Source organism: Arachis ipaensis, chromosome B2 (genome assembly GCF_059453495.1).
Source record: "Arachis ipaensis isolate K30076 ecotype BB chromosome B2, ASM5945349v1, whole genome shotgun sequence".
NCBI lineage: Eukaryota > Viridiplantae > Streptophyta > Magnoliopsida > Fabales > Fabaceae > Arachis > Arachis ipaensis.
In genome coordinates, this window is record NC_142437.1 from 27,262,926 (window position 1) to 27,268,618 (window position 5,693).

Consider the following 5,693-nt stretch of genomic DNA (forward strand, 5'->3'; position numbering starts at 1 on the left):
TATTGCCTCAGCAAACGGGATGTTGATTTGAAGCTTCTTGAAAATCTCCAAAAATATGGAGAATTGGCCATCCTTTTCACCTTTCATCAAATGTTGAGGATATGGTGCTTTGGGTTTATACGGCTTCAGGACCTCTTTTTCTTTTTCTCTTGTTGCAGACGGTGTAAAGGATTGTCCCTGTTCCTTGTCTCTCACATTTTCCTTTGCTTCATCCTCTGTGGGTTCACTTGAGATCTCCTTCAGCTTTTTTCCACTTCTGAGGGTTATGGCTTTACATTCTTCCCTGGCAATAGCCTTGGCAGCATGAGAAACACTTGGCCCAGGGATTTGCTTATACAAATACCCAATTTGATTTTCTAACTTCTCGATGGCAGCTCCTTGGTTTTGCAAGTTGGAAATTACTTCTTCCTTAAAAGCTTTTAATTCGGTTATGTCTTGACCCATGGTTGCAAGCATTCCTTCTATCCTGTTTAATTGATCTTGAAATTGTTGGTTTGGATTAGGTTGGGTAGGTCGATTATTTTGGCCTTGATATGATGGTTGGGAGTAAGTGTTTTGTGTGGCTTGGTATGATCTTTGGTTGGAGTTTTGGTATGTGGAATTGTTATGTTGGTTATGGTTGTAAGGTTTGTGGTTTTGTGGTTGGGTTTGTTGGTTCCCCCACCCAAAGTTTGGGTGGTTTTTCCATCCTGGATTGTAAGTGTTGGAATGTGGATCATATGATTGCCTTTGTTGATTTCCTACATAATTGGCCTCTTCCCAATCACCTCCTTCAGTGCTTTCTTCCTCTTGCTCTTGTGTGTGTATTGCAGCCACTTGCTTTGTTTCTAATTTCCTGGTAAGCTCTGCTAGTTGCTTGGCAAACACCTTGTTTTGGGCTAGAATTGTATCAACATGGTTCAGCTCCATGACTCCCTTAGTGTTGTGTCTCTCTGATGCATAGTAGTACTCATTCTCAGCCACTGTTTCAATCACTTCAATGGCTTCTTCCACAGTCTTTTTCCTGTTCAATGAACCTCCTGATGAATGGTCCACAACCTTCCTTGATTCATAAGAAAGTCCATCATAGAAAATGTGCAATTGCACCCAGTCATGGAACATGTCTGGTGGGCATTTTCTTGTCAAATCCTTGAATCTCTCCCATGCCTCGTAGAGAGTTTCACCATCTTGTTGTCTAAAAGTCTGAACCTCAGATCGAAGCCTATTGACCTTTTGTGGGGGGTAGAAACGTGCCAGAAACTTGCTTTCCACCTCGTCCCATGTTGTTAGGCTCCCCCTTGGGAATGATTCCAGCCACTTAGCTGCCTTGTCCCTAAGTGAAAATGGGAACAAAAGCAGTTTATAGGCATCTTCCTGTACTCCATTGGACTTCACAGTGTCGCAAATTCTCAGGAATTTTGTGAGGTGTTGGTTTGGATCTTCATTAGCACTCCCACCAAATGAACAATGATTCTCCACAAGTGATATTAGCTGTGGTTTGAGCTCAAAATTGTTGGCCTGAATGGGTGGTTTCTGAATGCTGCTACCACAATTCCCAGATGTTGGGTTTATGTATGAACCAAGAACCCTCCTCTCAGGAATGGCATTGTTTCCATCAGCTCTCTCATGGTTGTGAACTTCTCTATCCATGTTGAGATCTAGAGCTTCCTCAAAATTGTCCTCAGATTCTCCTTCAGATTCTTCTTCTCCCAGTACTCTCTTCCCTCTTGCTTCCCTTCTAAGTCTATGAAGGGTCCTCTCTGGTTCGGTATATGGAGGAGTTGATGTCTCTCCTCTCCTACCTGTCATACAAGAACACAGCACAGGCAACAAACAAGTGAAATACTCTTGGTTAATGGAAGAGTATGGTTAGAGCAGTTGAGGAATTAATTCAAACAGTTAGTGAGTCAGTGAGTTAGTTGCTTGAATTTAAAGGCATAAAGAAAGAAAGCATGTAACAGAGTGCAGAAATTAAAATTCAACAAGTAACTTGTACTGAATTAATCAAAACCAAAAAAAATGCTCAATCTAGTTAACTTCCAATTTGAGAATTGTCAATCGAAAACCAATCCCCGGCAACGGCGCCATAAACTTGATGCGCATAAACTTGTTATGCTACGATTTAGGAAATTTCACGATCGGCAAAATTCCTTCCGGCAAGTGCACCGGTTATCGTCAAGTAAAAACTCACAATAGAGTGAGGTCGAATCCCACAAGGATTGGTTGAGTGAGCAATTCGGATTAGAAGTGTGTTCTAGTTGAGCGGAATCAAGATTTAGATGAGAATTGCGGAATGTAAAATTGGCGGGAAACGTAAATGACAAGAAATTTAAATGGCGGAATCTTAAATTGCATGAATTAAAGAGCAGAAGCTAAATTGCTGAAATTAAAAGGGAATGGGGGTGATTGCATGAATTGAGTGGCAGAATGTAAAGAGAAAGTGGAAATCAGAAATGGGGAATTCATTGGGTTATAGGAGATATTGAGATCTCCGAATCAAAACATGTTTATCTCTTCCTCAACCAATGCGTTCATTGAATTTTTCTTGGCAATCTTATATGATTGGATCCCAATCCCTTGGCTCACCAATTCTCTCTAAAAACAAACAAATTCCCAATCCCTTGGTTTAAATGTTCATAAGAAGAGATGATGCTCGATCACTGATTATACCACACAGTTTCATGAACCACAATTTGGTAGGATTACATGTCACAATATCCACCCAAACCCCAATCCAATTCACTGTGAGAAAGCTTCTCTAGCATGAATCCTCCATTCCTTTCCCAAGGTTCCGAAGGATTCCAATTATGGGTAGTTTCTTTCCCAAGACAACTACCCAATGGAATTAGATCGAGAAGCTTTCTAACAAAATTCAAGAGAAAAGATTGAAGAAGAAGATAAACTATTATTGATTCATTGAATTACAATAGAGCTCCCTAACCCAATGAAAGGGGGTTTAGTGAGTCATAGCTCTGAATTCAATTACAAAGATATGAAAACTAGCCAAATGAAAAGATAAAAGTCCTCTGGTTACTTAAATTCTATCCTATTTATACACTTTCTATATTGAGCTTCTGTTGTGTTTCTTAGGCTTTGAGGCCTCTCCCTGCTTTCCTTTTGCTTTGGGTTTATGATCCATAATCTTGATGAGGCTGCTGATCCAAATTCTGTAACATTCATTGAGCCAACTTAGTGATAATCAAATAATGACACATGACTCAACAAATTGAAATTTCAGACTCATCAATCCTTCAGGCCCAAATCCCATAAACCATGATATTCAATTGGGTTTCATACCAGAGTAAGTTTAAGTTAATGTTTGTGCTCAAATACTAACTTAAACCGCAATATTTTTGGCCTAGAAACCTTTTCCAAGAGTGGTGTTTAAGTTGCAGTTTAAGCTTAAACTGCAGCTTAAACGCCAGACACTTCCAGTGATGCCTTTTGTGGAAGCACGTTTAAGCTTCAGTTTTAGGTTAAACTGAAGCTTAAACGTGGAAATGGAAGAAGGCAGCCCTGGAGGGTCACTTAGTCGAACACGTTTAAGCTTCAGTTTAAGGTTAAACTGAAGCTTAAACGTGGAGATAGGAAAGGCAGCCCTGGAGGTCGAACACGTTTAAGCTCCAGTTTAAGGTTAAACTGGAGCTTAAACGTGGAAGAGGAGAAAGGTAGCCCTGGAGGTCGAACACGTTTAAGCTCCAGTTTAAGGTTAAACTGGAGCTTAAACGTGGAAGAGGAGAAAGGTAGCCCTGGAGGTGTCGAACACGTTTAAGCTCCAGTTTAAGGTTAAACTGGAGCTTAAACGTGGAAATGGAGAGAGCAACCCTGGAGGAGAAAACTTGGTCGAACACGTTTAAGCTCCAGTTTAAGGTTAAACTGGAGCTTAAACGTGGAAATGGCTCCCTGGTGCATTTCCCATTTCTGGCGTTTAACCTCCAGTTTAAGGTTAAACTGGAGGTTAAACGTGGGAATGCTTCCTGAGTGGAATTCTCATTCTGGCGTTTAACCTCCAGTTTAAGGTTAAACTGGAGGTTAAACGTGGAAATGCTTCTTTGGTGAGACTTTCATTCTGGCGTTTAACCTCCAGTTTAAGGTTAAACTGGAGGTTAAACTTCAGTTTCAGCATTTCTTAGCCTTCATGATTCTGGCGTTTAAGCTCCAGTTTAAGCTTAAACTGGAACTTAAACTCCACATGTGATATTCAAGCTTCCTTTATTGATTTTGTTGCTTCCTTGCCTAGCCTCTTCTTTCCTGAAATCATCCAAACAATTGCATCAAAGTCTTGCAAAATTTCATGAGAATTCTTCCATTCATAGCATTCAAGTAATATAACTAAAACTCATGGAATTTGCATCAAAATCATACTGTTTGGATGGTTCATTGCTTTGTTATTCATTTAACCATTCTTGGTTACTTTAAGCTCAAGAAAATGCATAAAACAACTAAAACTAACAGAAAAATGCTAGTGAAACTAGCCTAAGATGCCTTGGCATCACCCTTCCACATCATAAAAAGCTTCAGCAAATCAGCTGCTCCATCAGATACTTGAGAGGTTGGACCAGCTTGACCGGCAAGGAAAGCATGGAGAGCGCCGTAACAAGCACCGATTTACATACCTCAAGGAGCTACTTGTTGGTAACTATCCATCTGAAGAAGACTCAGACACCCCGGACTCCACTTCATTTACCAGTACAGGGAGCCATGACAGTCCCGACTGTGGAGATGCTGCTACCAACCCCCCTTTGTTCCTGACTGATGGCACCGAGGACGGTGCCAAGCTTTAAGTGTGGGGAGGTCGGTCAGTACCTGACTTCCGGAGGTAATTTCTCTTTCTCAACACCAATAAATTATTTATTTTTCTTTTGTTTATGATAAGATAGATTGCATAGTAATAGGTATTTTCATGCATGTTCTAATTGGTTGAAAAATAATAAGTTTCTTTTTAAGACCCTATTTTTGAAAATTTCACTAATTTAAATCAGAATTTTTTGTGTTAAATTTGTTTGAAGACTGTAAATTGGAACATGAATTATAGCAAAGAACACACAACCTGTGAGATTTGAGCTTAATTACATGGTTACACTATTTAACCATAAAAATTTCATTCTTGTGTGTTTTTCTTCTCTATGATTGTAATCTATATTTTGTTCCATTCTATATGTCCAATGTTTAATGTGTTATATGCATGCATATGATTGAGGCCATTATTTGATTATTAGCTCACTTATCCCAAATAGCCTACCCTTCCATTCACCTTTGTTAGCCACTTTGAGCCTTTTAATCCCATTTGTTCTTTATTTTACCACATCACTAGCCTTAAGCAGAAAAACAAGTAATCACCCCAATTGAATCTTTGGATAGCTTAAGATAGAGATTGTGTGTCAATCAAGTGTGGAAAAACTGTGGGAACATGGGTTAATAAGGGAATGTGTCGTGTTTTTACAATTGATAAGATATTAGGAATTTGGGTACTACTCATGTGAAACCAGAAAAATTAAAAATCCATATGCATTGATAAATTATGTTTATTTTTCTACTTTTATTTAAAAAAATCCAAAAATATTCAATTAAATAAATAAGTAAATAAATAAGGGGACAAAATTACCCCAATGCTAAGTTAAGTTAATGAAAAGATCAATGTATATGTGATACAAGTTAAGAGAAAAGTTGATGCATGAGTATGTGATACAAAAGTGGAAAAATTTTGGGTAGCT

General features: G+C 38.9%; 1 non-coding gene across 1 annotated transcript; it reads left to right on the forward strand.

Moving 5' to 3' along the window:
* The first annotated feature begins 1,099 nt into the window (after positions 1-1,099).
* On the forward strand, positions 1,100-1,203 carry LOC148573390 (small nucleolar RNA R71). Its single transcript, XR_015905525.1, has one exon. It is a non-coding gene; the product is annotated as a small nucleolar RNA R71 (small nucleolar RNA).
* Positions 1,204-5,693: the final 4,490 nt, after the last annotated feature.